The 17,907-nt window shown below is 47.1% G+C and overlaps 1 protein-coding gene and 1 long non-coding RNA gene across 2 annotated transcripts in view; both read left to right on the top strand.

Annotated features, from left to right (window-relative positions):
* Positions 1–3,186: 3,186 nt before the first annotated feature.
* On the top strand, positions 3,187–6,331 carry LOC111154039. The gene is made up of 2 exons (XR_002641051.1): positions 3,187–3,217; positions 6,028–6,331. It is a non-coding gene; the product is annotated as an uncharacterized LOC111154039 (long non-coding RNA).
* Positions 6,332–17,187: 10,856 nt separating this feature from the next.
* LOC111154177 (limb bud and heart development) overlaps positions 17,188–17,907 on the top strand; it is a 30,683-nt gene continuing 29,963 nt past the window's right edge. Inside the window, exons 1-2 of the mRNA XM_022513614.1 lie at positions 17,188–17,247; positions 17,678–17,728. The gene's annotated coding sequence lies outside the window, so the exon portion shown is untranslated. The remainder of the gene's footprint in view (positions 17,248–17,677; positions 17,729–17,907) is intronic.

Raw genomic sequence — 17,907 nt, 5'->3', positions numbered from 1 at the left:
CTAAAAGTCCAAGTTAACTCCTCATAAGGCTAACAGTAAATCACCGACACTCTTGCTTGATCCTCTGTACAAGTTTTACATATTCTGATAGTTGAATGATAGACCAGTGGTGCCCAAAGGAACGTTCCATAATAATGGAAATATTCTGTTCAGTATGGTAACCACTAGTGACATGTGGCTATTAAGAAGTTGCAATGTGGCCTGTGTGACAGAGGAGTTAAATTTTAAGTTTAATTAATCAATAAAATTGAAATATGTGGGGGCGCCTGGGTGGCTCAGTGGGTTAAGCCTTGCCTTCGGCTCAGGTCATGATCTCAGGGTCCTGGGATCGAGCCCTGCATCGGGCTCTCTGCTCAGCGGGGAGCCTGCTTGCCCCCTCTCTCTGCCTGCCTGCTTGTGATCTTTCACTTTCTCTCTGTCAAATAAATAAATAAAATCTAAAAAAAAAAAAGATTAAAAAAAATTGAAATATGTGGCTAGTGGTTGCCAGCTGGACAGTGCAGCTCTACAGTATTTCTCCCATGACATGGTCCCCGGACCAGCAGCAGCGCCATCATTCAGGAGCATGTTGGAAGCACGTGCAGAATTTCAGGTGCATCTAGGTCTACTGAATTAAATCTGCATTTTAAGAAGATCTCCAGGTGATTTCTATGCACACTCAAGTTCCCCCCCACCCAGATTTATTGAGATATAATAGACATAATAACATTGTATAAGTTTAAGGGGTACAGGAGTATTGATTTGATACACTTGTACATTGCCAAACGATTATCACCATAGTGCTAGCTAAAAGTGCTCCCTCGGATCGCATAATTGCCATCTCTTTTTTTGTGGGGAAAACATTTAACTTTTACTCTCAGCAATTTTCAAGTGTACGATACAGTATTACTAACTATAATCACCACGCTGCAGATCCGCCAGGGCTTACTCATCTTGTAACTGGAAGTTTATACTCTTTGACCAGCATTTATCCATTTCCTCCCACCCTCCAGCCCCTGGTAAACACCATTAGTCTATTTCCATGAGTCAGCTTTGGTAGAGTTCGCCTATAAGTGGTATCATACAGTGTTTGTCCTTCCCTCTCTGACTTGTTTCACTTAGTATAATGAGCCCAAGTTCCATCCATGTTGTCACAAATGGCAGAATGTCCTTCCTTCTCATGGCTGAGTAATATTCCAGTGTGTGTGTGTGTGTGTGTGTGTGTGACATCTTCTTTATCCACATGCCCCAAAATTGTACACTTTAAAAATATTTTCTACTTTTACTTACTTTCCATTGCTGATGTAGAGGGAAGATATTCATCTTTATAATATTGTCTTTATTCAGCAAACTATTCAGCAAAAGGCTGAGCTTTTGTATTAGTACTAATAATTTGTTGATTATATTCTGTTTTCAGTGTGGTCATCATTCTCTTTCCTTCCTCTGGTTCTTCTTTGTTCTGATTATGTGGCTGTGGCTAAGCCTCCAGTACTGGGCTGGTCCATACCAGTGAGAGCAGGCACCTGGTCTGGAAGGGGTGCGTCTAAACTTTCTCCAAATACAGTATTTGCTGTAGATACTCAATAAAGAGCCTTTGTCAAGTTGAGAAAATATACATTTACTCTAGCTCTGTGAGATTTTTTTTTTTAATTCAAGGGTGTTCATCAAATACTTTAAATGCATAAAATGCATGAAATTTTTCTTCTTTAGTTCATTAATGATAAAAACTACCTTAATAGTTTTTTTCCTCATATTAAAGTCTCCTGTATTCTTGAATAAAACTTAATTGGTCATAACTCTTTAAATACATTGTGGGATACAGTTAACTAATATTTTATTTATAGTTTTCATATCTAGATTCAAGTATGAAATAGTCTGGTAGTTTTTTTGCATGTTTTTGTAATCCTTACCTGACTTTGTAATAAAGGTTACACCAGTCTTATAACAAAGGAGAAACCAATTTCTAGTTTCTAGAACAATTTATATATCTCATGTGATTATCTCTTCCTTAGAAGTGGGTGGAACTTTTCTGTAAAACCATCTATGCCTAGGGCCTGTCAGGAAGAGGGACGTCTTTGTGTTGTAATTCTTAACTGAGTCCTTTCAACTCTGTGTGCTATTTATTCTTTTTCTAATTTTGGAAATCACATTTTGCCAAAATTACATCAATTTTATTGTCTCCTAATTACAATTTCTCATAATACTGTTAGTCTAAAGTTTTCTGTTGTGTTTGTGGTTTTTTTCAGTGTTTATTCCGTGTTTACATTTTATTTTTTTTTAAAGCAATTTTTTTTTTTTTTAAGATTTTATTTATTTATTTGACAGACAGAGATCACAAGTAGGCAGAGAGGTAGGCAGACAGAGAGAGAGGAGGAAGCAGGCTCCCTGCTAATCAGAGAGCCGGATGTGGGACTTGATCCCAGGACCCTGGGATCATGACCTGAGCCGAAGGCAGAGGCTTTAACCCACTGAGCCACCCAGTCGCCCCACCCGTGTTTACATTTTCTCTTTCTTTCCCTCATTAATTTTTTCATGTATTTGTATATTTTATAATCTTTTCAAAACACTAGCTGGTTTAATGTCTTCTTGTTGCTGCAGTCCATTTCTCTGATTTTTGACCTTACCTATATGTTTTCTTCCCGCCCTCCCTCCCCCCTCTCTTTCTCCCTTCTCTCTTCCTTCCTATTCTCCTCCTCCTTCTCCATCTTCTTCTTTTCCTTGTTCTTCTTCCTCTCCTCCTCCTCTACTTCTTCTCTCCTTCTCCTTCTTCAGGTTTATTCTGGAGTTTTTTTCTAGCTCCCTTCCTGCACTAAAAAATTAGCTCCAAGAATTTTTGAAAAGGGGGTTTATATAACTAATAAAAAGGGCTTATGTAGCTAATACTATTTTTATTTTACTTACATTTAAGTGGTATTTTAGCTGGATATAAAATTCTAGATTTGAAATCTTTTTCCATCAACACTTTAAAATATTACTTCATTGTCTTGTGTCCAGTTCTGTTATTGGGGTTTCATGTCATGCTGATTCTTTTTCCTTTTTATTTATTATTATTATTATTATTTTTTACAGATTTATTTGTTCACTTTGGTGGGGGGGGGAGCAGAGGGAGAGGGAGAGAGAGTCCCAAGCAGACTCCACACTGAGCGGAGAGCCTCACTTGGGGCTCGATCCCACCACCCCGAGATTGCAACCTGAGCCAAAGGCAAGAGTCAGATGCTCAACCACCTGAACCATCCAGGTAATCCAATTCTTTTTCCTTTTTAGCTGATCTACTTTTTTTCTTTATAGATGTTTTGAGAATTTTCTCTCTGTCATTAATGTTCTTAAATTTCACTACAACATGTCCAGGCATGAGCTCGTTTTTCATTTATCTTGTTTAACACTATATCATTTCAGTCTGAAGTTTTATATTTTCTTTATTTCTAAGAAAGTCTCTGTCATTATGTCTTCAAGTATATCCGCTCGCCATAATTTATTTTCCCATTCTAGCTCCAAAGTCTGTGATCCTAATCACTGCAGTATCCTCCCTCTCTGAAAAGAGTCAACATTCTGTTGCCCTTGTCTATTCAGGTTCTGCCTCCCTCCCCCATACTGTGAAAGGCAATGACAGAGTCCGATTTTTGTATTTCTAGTTCATCAGTGCCCACTGTGTGGCAAATGAATGAATGAATGAATGAATGAAGAGAATGGAGGAGTGGAGAGACCATACATTCAGAGCATCATGTGCTATCGGGTCAGGGTAGCAACCAAGCTTCATGACAATACTGTGTGCCCACACTGGGAGGCACGACCTCTGGCGGGGGGCAGCCCCTTTAGCAGATCCAACCCTGTGGGAATAAGCACCTGGGACAGCCAGCCTGGCCCAGCCATGCTCTGAGATAGTGACTGCTGTATCCAAACTGGTTCTGGCTTCAAGCTCTGTTCTGGCAGTGGTAGGGATCCCAAGGTGAAGCTGGCCTGACTTTTTCCTGTCCAGCTATGAGATGTATGGCAAGTTGTTCTGCTCTTTGAACCTCGGTTTTTTCTTTTATAATGTGGGGATGATGACATTGCCTTGTCCAGCTTGTAAGGGTGTATAGAGCAGCAAAAGAGATGTTCAAGTGCTCTGTAAGTGTGAAGGGTCAAGTGTAACAAGGTGCCACTCTCATCAGGGACACATCACGGTGTACCTAAGAACCTCTAGCCCTTGGGTCTGAGTTCTGAAGGGAGATTACCCCATGGTGATGTGGAGTCCTAGATTTAAATCCTGCTTCCTTAGAGGTGGCCACAACTCCCCACAGGTCTGTGTCTCTCCAGATCATTGGGAAGAGACTTCCAGGAGCCAGAGCCAGCTTCCATCCAGAGGGAGCAGCAGCTGTAGGCTGGTGATTCCGCCCACTCTTTGCTCTCCCCTCCCACATGCTCAACCACAACTTTGTACTGTATTTCCCCACTCCTCCCCCTTCACCCTCCCCTTCTTTGGTTTCATTGAGTTCCCATTCTGGTCTCCCCTGCTTGTAAGAGGGCCCCACACTCTGAGCCTTTCCCTTCCTCTCTGCCCAGCAGAACTTCCTTCACTGCATTTGTACCTTATGACCCTGCTCTCAGCTAGGCCTATGCTAAGGAATTCAGTCTAAGGGTCTCCTAGCTGTTATGAGTTTACTTCTCATGAGTGCTCTCTCTATATACATATTAGAAGAAATACATATTTCAATAGAGTACCCAAAGTCTTAACCCAAAATGTGTACCAGTGGTGGGAAATGTCAGGTCCCCTGGAGCCTGGTGTCAGAGTGGGGGAAGGACATCTTCCAAACCCCTCAAATAGCCCACATAGGCAGTAATATAGAAAAAGGCCCCCTTGGTTTCCAAGGCACAGACATTTTTCTGGATAAGACTAGCTCTCCTCTACCTAGGCTATCAGCTCTTAGACAACACCATTTCACTTTGGGCTTCTCTTAATGGCCACTCTGATCAACCTTTGAAACTTTATCGATTCATGTGATTTTCTACCATCTCCTCTTTTTTACTTTTTAAGTAGGTTTGATGTCCTTTCAATATTCCCACTTTTCTGACCTTTCATAAAAGTCTTCCTTTTTTATAGCTTTATTTGAAGCAGCTTCAGGTATGAGGTGGGAAATTGGATTGGATTATCTTGGACACCATCCAACCCTCAACTCATTTATTCCATGAAATTTATGACATAGTTAACACTGAACTAGCACCACTGAGGATCACTAATGATTAAACCTTCAGTTAAGGTTTCTCAGCTTACTGAGAAGATACAATGCTAACCAGCAAAACTTCTTCCTTCCATGTTAAGATTAATGAATTACTCCGACATCATCTAGTTTGAACATTCCATCTAGTCATATTTTTCCAATGTGTTTGGGAAATCCTATCTTAGTAATGACAGTAATAGATGACACACAGTATACAAGGTATTGTCCCAAGTTCTTTAAATACATTAACTTGTTTATTTCCCATAGTGATATTATGACATAATTAATACTTTTACTCCTACATGACAGAAGGGACAACTGAGGCACAGAGATACTAAGTAATATGCCCAAGATCAGAGTCAGTAAATGATAGAGCTAAGATTCAAACTTAGCAGTCTGGCCTCTTAACGACTACCCATGCTACCTCCTGAAGCTCAGAAAAGATTACCGTGCACCCCTTCATAGGTAATTATGCTGTCACATCTCCTCCCAGGAGACTATGAGAACCCCTCCTCTTCCCCCTTATCATTGTACTGTGTGTCTGGGTTTTACCTGTTGCACACTGAAAAGAAGAATTAGGAGACCTTTGAAAGAGGCGAGTATTGGAAGTAAAGATACTGAAGCCACAATAAGAACAGGAAGTAAGCAATGTTTGAAGGTCAAGGTCAGAAGGGTTGGAGATGGGAGCAGAGGAGGAAATGAGGGTCTACTGAGGGCTGCGAAATCATAAGCACATGCCATATAAAAGAATATGAAGAGGAACACTCCAAATCATAAAGTTGTCAAATTCATCAACAGAATTTTATTTGAAGCCTAACAGGGTGTTTTGTTTTGTTTTGTTTGGAACTAGACAATCTGATTTGGAAGAAATTGATTTCTCAAAATGGATTTGGAAGAGCAAAGGGCCAAGAATAACTGAGAAACAATTTTGAAAAAGTAGAACGTGGAAGAACTTGCCCTACCAGACATCAAGATTTATTATCAAAATATTTCGTAATGAAGACAACAGAGTTTGGGCAGAAGGATAAACCTTGGAACAGAATGGAAAGCCTAGCCACGGGCCCACCCATGTTTGGAAACAATACCAAGCAGAGATGATATTACAATGCGTGGGGAGAGGGTAATCTATTTAATAAATGAATCCTAGAAATGACTATCCATATGGAAAATACAGAATTAGACTTCTCCCTTAGATCAACTCTTCGTAGATTAAAGAACTAAAAATAAAAAGCAAGACTTCAAAGCACAGAGTGAAAATACAGAAATATTCATTTTTTTTCTTTTCTTTAAAGATTTTATTTATTTATTTGACAGAGAGAGAGAGAGACAGCAAGAGAGGGAACACAAACAGAGGGAGTGGGAGAGGGAGAAGCAGGCTTCCCTTGGAGCAGAGAGCCTGATGCGGGGCTCGATCCCAAGACCCTGGGATCATGACCCAAGCCGAAGGCAGACACCCAATGACTGAGCCACCCAGAAGCCCCCAGAAAAATTCTTTGTGATCTTAACATAAAGAATAATTTCTCTTTAAGAAAGCAAACCAACAAAAAAGAGAACATAAAAAAATCGATAATTTTGACTTCATAAAAATTAACTTCTCCATAACCAAAGGCCATAATGACAAAGTGAAAAACAAGCAATAGCCTGAGAGAAGATACATGCAATGAGTGTAACACGTACAGAAATCCCTCAAATTAATTAGAAAAAGATAAACAGCACTTGGGAAGAAATGGGCAAAGAATATCAACTATCAATTTGTAGATAATTTGTAGAAAAGGAACCCCGGAAGGTCAATAGAAATACAAAAAGATGCTTGCTTCCACTATTAAGCAAAGAAATACAAACAAAGCAACAGTAAAATATCATTCACACCTATTAGATCAGCAAAAATTTAAGTCAGCCAATGCCAAGTGTTGGCAGAGTTGTTAAATCATGGAAACGCACTCCCTCCTAGTGGGATTGTAAGTTGGTACAAGTACTTTGGAGAGCAATTTGGCAATAGCTAGTAAAGTCATAGGTGGTCATGTCCAGAATTTCTGCTCCTAGGCATCTAGTCTTGTATGTGGGCACAAGGAGACGTATACTAAGATGTTTGCTGTAGCTTGGAAACCACCTAAATGTCCCTCAACAAGAAAATGGATAGCTGAATCGTATTATAGTTCTACAAAGGAGTATAGTACAGCATGTGTTGACATAGATAAAAATCTCACAATTATAATGCTAAGAGAGAAAGGAACACAGCATTAAGATTCTGATACTGTATATAGACACGTTTGTAGCTTAAAAGCTGGCAGGGAGTAATAAGTAATACTTTATAATGCTATGGATACATAAAAATGCAATAAAAATCATAAAAAATATAAAAACATGCATGAAGAGGACTAACACTGAATTCAAAACAGTGCTTAGCTCTGGGAAGTGAGGGAGGAGATGGGCTGGAGAGGAGTACAGAGGGGAAATCCATTGTATCTCTAATATTTACTTTCTCTGAAGTAGAAAGACCTGAAGCAAATAAGACAATATGCTAATATTTGCTGTAGCTGATGCGGCCATCATTAGCACTGCCCACCGAATGTAGCTGGCTCTCTGCCTCCCAGGCCCATGGTAGGATTGCATTTCCCGTCCACTCTGAAGTTAAGGGTGGCCTAGAGACTTACTCTAGCCAGTGGACTGGAGTGGAAGTGACTACTGGTTCTGACCAAAGCTTTGGCCAACATGGCTGTGCAGAGTTAAACCTTCTCTCTTCCCCAGTCCCTGAGCAGACACGATGTCTCCAGGCAGCCCGTGGGGGACAGGTGGATGGGTAACACATGAACTTTGTTGCTCTCAGTCATGGAGATTTGGGGATGTTCGTTAGCACAGCACAGCCGAGTCTTTCCTGACAGATAGAGCTGGGAAGTTTGTCCACAGGGGTTCCCTGTATTATTAGTCTCTGATCTTATCTGCATATTGAAAAATTACAAATAAAATTTTAAACGTTCTTCATTTGGACTGGGTTAATCCTATTCCTCAGTCCATAACACGTTATCCGTACTGGTCTGTGCAAGGCCCTGCTCTTGTTTTATTAATTTTTCTTTTCTTTTCTTTTCTTTTTTTTTAAGATTTTATTTATTTATTTGACAGACAGAGATCACAAGTAGGCAGAGAGGCAGGCAGAGAGAGAGGAGGAAGCAGGCTCCCTGCTGAGCAGAGAACCCGATGCGGAGCTCCATCCCAGGACCCTAGGATCATGACCTGAGCTGAAGGCAGAGGCTTTAACCCACTGAGCTACCCAGGTGCCCCTAATTCTTATTTTCTTATAAGTACCCCAGACCCAAGATGGAAGCAATGTTGACCTGCAGGAGATCTTGCTAAGAGGAGTGAGTGATGGGCTCACCATCCCTGCCCAAGTCCAGCTCTCCTCCCTGCTGTACACTAGCCTGCAGTGTCTCTCGGCTGGGGGGGGCACCCGAAACCCTGTCAGAAAGTCTTAGCTCTTCTCCAGAGAAGCGGAAACAAGAACTGTGATGAACACAGCGGCCCTCAACTGTTGCTGACTCTTTGTAGGGCTTTGAGAAAACTGGTTTTGCTCTTCGTTTCCAGTTCTCTGATGTGTCGGAAAACACCAGTCTTGCCCCCAGGAAGTCCCTTTCCTGGCCCCTTCAAGCCAGCACCTGCCCTCCATCCCTAGCAGCCCCTCACCCTGTCCCCAGAGGCCGCTCACCTCTGCAAAAAATGCTAGGAAAACTCTCTCCCCCACCTGTTGGCTTCCAGGTTCCTTTCCAGGGCTGCCTGCAAGACCCCAGAGAGAGGTGGGGGAGGAGAGAGGGCAGAGGGCAGTGGAGAAGGAAGAGAAGCTTGTGCTCCTGGCCAGCTCTGTTCCTTGAGGCACAGCGAAAGGCAAGCGTGGCCTGGAAGTCACCGTGAAAGGTGATGCCTTTGAGAAGTTCTGTGGAAAGAATGATATCATGGCCAACCACTCCCTGCCCCCCCCCCAACCTTTTTTCCAGTGGGAGTGAGAAGTAAATAGACTGACACATTTTCCAGTCAGGGAGCAGTTCTGGAGAGCAAGTTTACCTTGGCACCGGCGCTCAGGTGGGGCTGTGAGAAACCTTATCTGAGCTTGCCCGGTAAACAAGGAGCCCTCATCTCCCCGGAGCCTTGGCCACCACACAGGTGACCGCAGGAGGCAGGTGAACAGGGTGAGCAGAGCAGCGGTCTGGCCAGAGCCCCAGAGCCAGACTGGCCCAGGGTGGGGGGCAGGGGTGAGTGGGGGTGGGGGTGCAGACCATGGTAGGTAATTATTGCCTCGATTTGATTGACGGACTCATTACTGACTCTGGCGGTTGCCAAGAGAAATGCCATCAAAGCCACCAGATTCAAAGGTAGCATTGATGTCCCTGAATTCCATGATTCTCCAACTGTAATGCATATATGGTCACCTGGGGGGTCTCATTAGAAATCGCATTTCTAACAAGCTTAAGGGGGAAGGGGTGCTGCCTTTCGGTGCTGGCCCACCGACCACGCTGAGTGAACAGGCTCCGCGTTCAGATGACTGTGGGCCTGCTACACAGTCGAAATAGTAGCTATTTGAGGAGCTGTGTCTTGACTCTGTCAGGTGCTGTGCAGGTGTTTTCTGCCATCCAGCTCTTACTCGCTACACCAGCTCTGCAAGGTGGGGGTTATTACGCCTGCGCTCTCCTTGATGGGCAAGGAACTAGAGGCTAAGAGAGGTTAATTCATGTGATGTACGTGTCATTGCCAAGAGATTTCATTCCTACCTTCCTTCCCCTTCCCCGTGATCTGAAATAAGCCAAGGCCAACGGCTGACAAGCAGCTTGTAGTCGGGCAGGGTGACTGTGCCCGTGCCCATTTGCCCTCTTGATCCCCGAGAATGAGCAATGCCTTTTGTATGGAATCATCAGGGCCAAGCATAGGAACTCAGGAACCCTAGAATCAACATGGGGCCCCGTAATTCCTGGCCTCGATCGAGGCAGCTCTTCAGAAAGGTGGACAAGCCTCGTTTTTCCATCCCTCTGGCGCTGACGTCTTCGCCCACAGGACGTGCCATTGGAAACTCTTCATACCTAGAGCAGATGCTTTGATGCGTCAGCTTGGAAAGAATGCCTCTTAGGGCCATTCGGAAGACAAAACTGCCCCAGCTTGTGGGAACACCAAAGCGAAGGCAATTATTACTGGACCGACTGACCCGGAGATCTTTAAATGCCTCGAAGAACTGGGATGTGCTCTTGCAAAACCCAGACTGCCTCCAGCCATGAACTTGCATCATGTCCGGATCTCACCGAGCGCGGCAGCCACCCCACACCGGGGCGTGGCCTGGGGAACGAGAGACACCCCCCTGCAGACCTGTGGGAGACTGGAGTCTGGGTGGTCCCTCAACAGGTGGGGGCACCATCAGCATCTAAACCTCACCCAGAGCGGTTCAGAGATGGGACCGCAATGTGCACGGCGGGGTGGGGAGGGCCAGGTTCAGACCCTCCTGGGGAGCCATCCCGGCTTATACCTCCCAGTTGTTTACCTATAAGATCATTCTAGGAGGCATCTGAGGGAGTTTACAGACATTACGTAAAATAGAGCAAAGTTAAAAAAAAATAACGAGAGAATACGAGGGGGAGGAAGATTAAGAGAAAAGAGGATCTAATGGGGGTAACACTTTCCCATATACCATAAGGTCCCATATACTTGGGCTAAGGTGTCTTCAAATCAAGCTGTGACTCCCTAACCTAAATCCCCCGGTGCTCCCTGCACCCACGAGGTACAAGAAAGAAGCAGAAGCTTCAGGGACACGTGCATATCCAGTCCATTCCTGGTACTGAGGCTCCCCATAGGGGAGAATCAGAAGTCCTCTGATACCTTAAGGGGGAAGTCCTAAAGCTCGTCCCCCACACTACTCCATGGGCACTGCTTTGGCACCCTGAAGGGCGGTCTTCTTGGGCCCTCTGGGCCCTGCCTCTCTGGAAATCTGAACTCAGTCCTTCCCCCAGGCCTGGTGTCATCCTCACTCAGGACTTTGGGGAGTGAGCCCCTTGTGCTCCCAGCCAACCTGCTGACATGGATGGGCAAACTGGGGTCACAACATGCACACCATCCATAGACTGGGAGCAATGGTCTTCCTGCAATGAGCCTCTGGGCACAGAGCAGTTTCCTTTCTTGGGACAAGCACAAGCCAAGGGACCGGAGGACCAGACCAAGTGCTCATCCTGAGTTCACTCACTGACTGTCAGAGCTGAGGAAAGGCAATTCCTCTCTCACTGCCTCAGTTCTGTGGCCTGCAAAATGGGGGGCATGGGCTAGCGTTCCATGTGTCCCTCCCAGAGGACTCCCCAAGCTGCAGCCCTCTGCAGTGCATGACAATGTGAAGAGAGGCCATAACGCAGAGTTGCAAGATTTAGGTCTGTGGTAGAGAGAAAAATGTGCCACCTGGATCCCCTGTCACAGGAGGACCCACTGCCCAGCTGTGGTAGTGGGGTCGGGAGATGGCCTCTAGCCATCAGCTCCTTTCGGGTTGGCACCAGCCAAAGAGAGCCACCTCTTCCAAGACCGTGTCCTTCCCCAGGACAGCTCACACGGTGGGCCCAGCAGAGCCAGGAAAGGCAGACCCTGGAATTTTGTGCACTCCAACAGGTAAGATTTGCTCCCCAGCTCCCCGTAGGACTGGCCAAGATTGGTGGAGCCCGCTTCTCCATGAGACTTCCTTCTGGGCCCGCTCCCGCTTTTCCTGCCATTCCTGGGTGTTGGTCCCAAACCCTGTTGCCACATCTGCCTCTGAAGAACCCATCCGCCACAGCATCCAGGCACCCCCAGAGTGGCCAGGCACCTGACCTTCAGAACTGAAACCTGAGCCACCACGGACCCAAGAGTGAGAGGAAACAACCGGCCTGGTCGCTAGGACAGCACGTGTGGCCAAAGCTACAACTCAGCGCTGTCCTCCCGTGGGAGCCCCGCTCCCTAAAAGGCAGGACTCCCTTCCCCCCAGACCAGCTCCTCTGCACTTGGCTCTCCAGCAGGTGGTGCCAGTTTTGCACCCGGCTCAAGACATCCAAGGCTTCTCCAGTTGCCTTTCTCCTCTGCTCTCACAGCCAAGCAAGTACTGAGTTTCGGAGGCTCCGCCTCTGCCCCGCCTCCTGCCACCACCTGCGTCTGGGCTAGGCTCCGCGCTGCCTCCCGCTTGGGCCACCACCGCAGCCCCCTGCAGACCTCCCTCTCCAGTTCACCCCTCCTTTCTGACTGTCAGATGGCTATCCTGGTGCAGGCTCCTACCCCTGGGATGCCCCCCTCTGCTCCCCGTCATTGCTCTGAAGGAGGAAGGGAATGCTGGACGTGCAGGAATCACCCCAGTCCCCTACACCTGCTCCCCCCCACCCCCCGGGGCACTGGGTGGGGGGTGTTCGTTGCTGCTTGAGCCAAATGCCCCAATAAAAACAAAGGTGGTAAAACAAGGTGAATCGGATGAGAAGTTTCTGCTTCCATATGGATTCGGATCCACGTTATTTCCTTACCTTGGACTCCGAAGACTGAGCGCTCATTCAGCGGCAGAGACGTCGCTTGCTGCTAAGCACGTGTGCCTGTGTGGGTGTGTAGAGTCCCAAGAACAGAAGCGCTGGGCGATTTGCTGGCACTCGACTCCAGGGGATTGAGAAATACTCTGTAATACAAATCGCTTTAAAATGCCCGCGCCCCCGTGTGTAGACGGGCAGCTGTGCATGTGGGAGACCTAGACCTGCCTGGAGAAGTCTGGTATAACCTCCCTGGGCTGCCACCGCTAAGCCGTAGCTGCACACCTGTGTGCTTCTAGCTAGGGTGTTGGCAGGTGCGAGAGTCAGTGCAGATACTTCGAGAAAGTGCTGGAAAGAGGGAGAGATGGGATGTCAACTATTAGACCTGGCATCCTTCTCTTCTAAGAGAACTGGCTTAGCCTGGCTTTCTCAGAAACCAAGAGAGGCTTGCTACTCTTGCTGTATTTTCCTGTTAACAAGGAACAAAACAAAGTAATTGCTGTGAGTTTCACTTTCCCTTTTTGAGCTATTCATTTTCAAGCAGATCCCGGAGAGGATAATTTAATACCGCACTTGTCTGCCAAGGAAGCTGAGTGCTTGCCCCTCTTGCATCCTTACTGTGCAGTGAGCTGAGGCCAGGGAACATCAGGCCCATTTTACAGATGAGTAGAGTGAGGCCAAGAGACCTGTTCATTCTCTTGTTAAGGATGTCAGAAAAAATCATAATCTGGAGTGTAATTCATTAATTTTTATATTTTCTTCTTCTTAACCAACAGAGCCACCCAGGCACCTATATTTTCTTCTTTACAAATCGAGAAATGCATAAGCATTATGGAAGATTATGTCCTGCAGATGAAGGCAATAAAAATGAGAATAACCCCGGGGAGTATGTGTGAAGGGGACCCTCGCTGGGGTGGAACTGGAAGGAAAGTGAGCTGAAGTTCCCATTGGTACCCTCCCAACCACTCCAAAATTCTGATGAGCAGGTGGCCAGAGCAAGGAACGCCCCCAACCTCCAGAAAGACTCAAGCGCACAGGATGCTAGCTTTTTTCATTAGTAACATCAGAGACATTAAAGCATAAAGCTAGACAGCAGCCTCAGGTGAATCTCCTTCCACCGGTCTGCGTTTTGTTTGTAAGAGGAGGCCTGGATGAAAAGGTAGGAGACAGGGGCCCACTCAGAGGGCAGGTGGGGAGGACAAGGCAAGGTTCTGTGGTGCTGCAGGCTCCAGCCACCCCACGGCCCCCAGGAGCTGGCCACGCTCCTGCCTGAAGCTAGATTGTACCACTCCATCTGCTCATGAGCCTTAGAAGCCCTGGGTGGGAGCCTCTGTGCCCTGAGGGCCTCATTAAGCCTGGGAAAAGGCATATGGTCTTTCTCACTGTCAGGGCTTGTCCGAGGCTCAGGCTGGGGCAAGACCTCTTTCCCGGGGCGCACCTGGGGTGCTGGGCCTGGCCTGGGCCTGGACAGGTGCACCCGGGCCCTGGGCCCACTCAGAGGAGTCCCCTTCAGTCTGTTTGTTTGTTTTTTGTTTTTTGTTTTTCTTTTTTTAGAGTTTATTTACTTATTTGACTGAGAGAGAGCGCAAGTAGGCAGAGAAGCAGGCAGAGAGAGAGGAGGAAGCAGGCTCCCCACTGAGCAGAGAGCCCGATGCGGGGCTCAATCCCAGGACTCTGGGATCATGACCTGAGCCGAAGGCAGAGGCTTTAACCCCCTGAGCCACGCAGGCGCCCCTAAAACTCTGTACCTTCTTAGTGAAAAGGGTCTGCTGAGACTTTCCCCCCACCTCATTGATCAGTGGACTTAATCCACTCGAGGGCTGTGGTCAGATTGTAGCTGGGGGCAAGGATTCCAGTCAGATCCCTCCAGAAGGCAGGCCCACTGGTTGCAGCTACCCCAGCCCTTCTGGGGGTTCACTTCTTGCTCTGTCTTTCCATGGCCTGGTTTCCCCTCAGATTTCTGCCACCAACCATCATCGCCCCTGTGACCACAGAGCTCATTCTTCTCACCCACTTACCCGGCCTGAAATGCCATCGTTCGACGGAGGCCACGGGTGTATCGCGAGCGTGTCTCTCTCACCGTAGTGTGAATTTATGCATCAGATCAAGTGTGCTTGTCTAGCAGCTGCGTGGGATTTGGAAGAGGAAGGATGGACTCTCGCATGGGAAAGCAAAGCGTGGCTTTGGAGCTTGCAAGGCTGTGATGAAGGGAGCCCGGGTTTCTTCAAATCAGTGGGTGGGCCAGAGAGAGGTGTGAAACGAGAGGGAGTGGAAAGGGGAAGTCTCAGAAGACGCAGTTCACATCAACTCCATTTGACCTACTTCACACTTCTGCTCGGGCGCCTCCTAACTGGAAAAGAAATGCTGATATTCACTCAAATAATGAAGAGGTGAGGGCGACTGGATGGCTCTGGCGGACAGAAGTGACCGACTTTTTTTCTGCTAGAGATTCTGTGCACAATCCGTTCTGCAGAGTTCGAGGACCTTTGCTAACAAACAGGCGTTCTGTTCAGCCTGCAAACTTGGACTTGCTGGGGGCCTCCCGCACTCCCTCCCAGGATCAAGATTCTTCTGCTCACTTGTCATTCCCAGCACACCCCTGGCACTTTCTCACCCTAGTGCCTTTGCTTTTGCTGTTCTTGTCCTAAGGACTGGCTTTCTCTGGCTTCTACCCATCCTTTGAGGCCTGCTCGATGGTGTCTTTTCTCTTTAGCTTTTCTTGATACCATCCATTCATTCATTCATTCAGTCCTTCAGCAAATGTTTCCCACTATGTACGAGGCAGTCTTCCAGCTGATGAAGTCCAGCGGTAAACAAAACAGACTCAGCCCTTACCCTTATGGAGCTACTGTATTCTGGTAGTCAGCACCCTTCTTCCCAAGACAAAAGTAATCAGGCCACTCCCCAAGGTCACATGTGCGTACTGCAGTGGTTATCCTATGGTCTTAGAAGGGGCTGGCGTCTGGTCCTCCCAGTCTCCTCTGTGATGTACCCCATGCCAAGCACCAGAAGCAGCCCTTGATTTCTTTATTTTTTTTAAAAAAGATTTTATTTATTTATTTGACAGAGAGAGATCACAAGTAAGCAGAGAGGCAGGCAGAGGGGAAGGAAGTGGGGGGAAGCAGGCCCCCTGCTGAGCAGAGAGCCAATGGGGCTGGATCCTAGGAATCATGACCTGAGCTGAAGGCAGAGGCTTAACCCACTGAGCCACCCAGGCACCCGTTGATTTCGTTATACAAGGAATTAAGGAGAGCACATCTGGTAGGAAAGGGAGAGGTAAGGGTTTGTTTTGTTTTGTTTTGTTTTGTTTACGATTTTATTTATTTATTTTCAGAGAGAGAGAGAGAGACAGAGAGCAAAATCAGGGGGAGCAGCAGGCAGAAGGAGAAGCAGGGTCCCTACTGAACAAGGAGCCCAGTGTGGGGCTCTATCCCAGGATCCCAGGATCATTATCTGAGCCAAAGACTTAACCCACCGAGCCACCCAGGCATCCCAGAGGCAAGGGGTCTTTTTTTTTTTTTTTTTAAGATTTTATTTATTTGACAGAGAGAGACACACACACAGAGAGAGAACACAAGCAGGGGGAGTGGGAGAGGGAGAAGTTGGCTTCCCACGGAGCAGAGAGACTGAGGCCGGGCTGGATCCCAGGACGGTGGGATCATAACCTGAGCCAAAGGCAGATGCTTAAAGACTGAACCACCCAGGCCCCCAGAGGTGAGAGATCTTACGTGCAAACTCATATGCAAAACTTGTACGCACAGCACGTGTGCCATTTTTACTCAGCCTTAGTATTGCATAAGGGATCACTAAAGCAGTTTGGGGAATTTATCCTAAAGCTGTGTTGTCCCGGTAGACACAGGATTATATCACTTGGGGTGTGTTTATTTGGGATGGCTTCGGAGGTGATGGATTTAGGAGAGCTCAAGTTCCCCTCAGACGATTTCTTGGGAGCCACCCCATAGTAGCTTCCCAGGACCTGGTGGGATTGTTGCTGAAAGGGCAGGAAAGTGTAATATGGACCCGGCCATCTGATCCCAGGGCTGGGCACTGTGTGGGTGTGAAGCACACTTGGGACTCCAGCGAGCTGGTGTGAGCTCGGGTTACCGTTGGCAGAGGCCTTCTGAAGGAGCTGCTCCCCGGCACACTCCTCCTCCTCGGAGCCCTGGGGATGAAACCAGGAGGGACGCAGCTGCCCCCGGAGGAAGCAGAGCGACATCCTGTATACTTGAAAAGAAAACTGAAAGTGCCTTTCTTCACAAGAAACTATTGTGTTTTCCTCTTTTTTCATAACCCACAGGTATGACAGAGTTCCTCTGGTCCCGGGCTGTGGGTGAAATAGGGGCGGGGGGTGGGGAGGGGGAGCCAGAGAGGTATGAAGGGAATTTGGATTGTTCCGTGGTGCGTGTTCTTTGTCTAACTCAGGGAAGGTGTCAGCCGGCTGGAGCCCACCCCGAGGAGCCCTGTGCTATATGATACGGTTCCTGGTGATAGGAACCTCTCTTCTGGCTGTTAACATGCATTCCTGTGTAGATGTGGAAAGAGAGAAAGCATGCCGGAGCGGGAGCTAGGATAGGAATGTGAGTATTTCCTTAATTGGACACGAGAGCCTTGAACTGGTTCCAGTTTGGGTGTTTTCTTTCAAGAGCCTGGACCCCAAAGATTCCGTAGAGTTTTCTTTCTCACAAGATCCCTTTGGTTCAAAGGCCCCTTGATAGAAATAAAGAAAAAGCCAGGGCTGAATCTCTTTGATATTTGGGAAGGCAAGAGTCTGTGGGCTGCCAGATCGCAGGCTTCTTTGGGGGGTGAGGAGGTTCTGGGTGGAAAGAAGGAGGCCCCTCCTAAGACGGTACAGGGCAAGAGTGCCCACAGGCTTTCTGTCGGCCCTCAGAGCCTGGATGGGAGGATGCAAAGCACTTCCCCTCGAGCATTGATAGAAGAAATTTCTCTTAGCCTTCTGAGTGTTCTGAGAACTCAAAAGATTTCCTCTTGCCTCCTTTATTGCTTTAGGAGTCTGTAGCACAGAGAAGCCATGCAGCAGGCCTGAGAACTCACAGCAAAGTAAGTCAAAGGCTAGAGGATTTTGTCTGGTAGGTTTGGTGGTTTCGTGTGAGGACTAGTCACCTGATGGCTGATGTGAGAAAGCAGCCCACAAACGGGCATTGGCCTTGTGTCCAGAACCCAGGTGGACACTTGCTGTGAGGCACCAAAGACGAACTCGTAGGGGGTGAGGGGTGATG

This window comes from Enhydra lutris, unplaced genomic scaffold (genome assembly GCF_002288905.1).
Source record: "Enhydra lutris kenyoni isolate GAN:26980312 unplaced genomic scaffold, ASM228890v2 scaffoldscaffold35, whole genome shotgun sequence".
Classification (NCBI taxonomy): Eukaryota; Metazoa; Chordata; class Mammalia; order Carnivora; family Mustelidae; genus Enhydra; species Enhydra lutris.
Note: the sequence above shows the minus strand (reverse complement) of the source record. Positions and strands in the feature narration are given on the sequence as shown.